The sequence below is a fragment of the Mizuhopecten yessoensis genome, unplaced genomic scaffold, assembly GCF_002113885.1.
Source record: "Mizuhopecten yessoensis strain PY_sf001 unplaced genomic scaffold, ASM211388v2 scaffold2103, whole genome shotgun sequence".
Taxonomy (NCBI): Eukaryota; Metazoa; Mollusca; class Bivalvia; order Pectinida; family Pectinidae; genus Mizuhopecten; species Mizuhopecten yessoensis.
In genome coordinates this window covers 9,855-10,138 of record NW_018404379.1, presented here as the reverse complement: position 1 = coordinate 10,138, position 284 = coordinate 9,855, and the positions used below count along the sequence as shown (strand labels likewise).

The 284-nt window shown below is 38.7% G+C and overlaps 1 protein-coding gene and 1 long non-coding RNA gene across 4 annotated transcripts in view; both read right to left on the bottom strand.

Annotated features, from left to right (window-relative positions):
* LOC110445195 (U3 small nucleolar RNA-associated protein 18 homolog) overlaps window positions 1-284 on the bottom strand; it is a 38,777-nt gene that overhangs the window by 32,619 nt on the left and 5,874 nt on the right. The gene's annotated exons all lie outside the window — the stretch shown is intronic.
* Window positions 1-284, bottom strand: part of LOC110445196 — a 13,933-nt gene that overhangs the window by 8,708 nt on the left and 4,941 nt on the right. For 2 of the 3 annotated variants that reach the window (XR_002462328.1, XR_002462329.1), the window contains exon 2: window positions 220-281. This is a non-coding gene — a long non-coding RNA (uncharacterized LOC110445196). Of the gene's footprint in view, window positions 1-83; window positions 282-284 lie in introns of all 3 variants that reach the window. The other variant, XR_002462327.1, reaches the window with a different exon arrangement.

The following is a 284-nucleotide window of genomic DNA, read 5'->3' as shown; positions in this document are numbered from 1 at the left end:
TGATTACACACTGTTATATACCTCCCCACCATGTACAGCTGATTAAACACTGTTTTAGAACTTGTTATACTCTGTTTGTATACCTCCCCACCATGTACAGCTGATTACACACTGTTATGTAACGTGTTTTGTTCTGTTTGTATACCTCCCCACCACGTACAGCTGCTACACACTGTTATATAACTTGTTATGCTCTCTGTTTGTATACTGTTTGTATACCTCCCCACCATGTACAGCTGATTACACACTGTTATATAACTTGTTATGCTCTGTTTGTATACCTC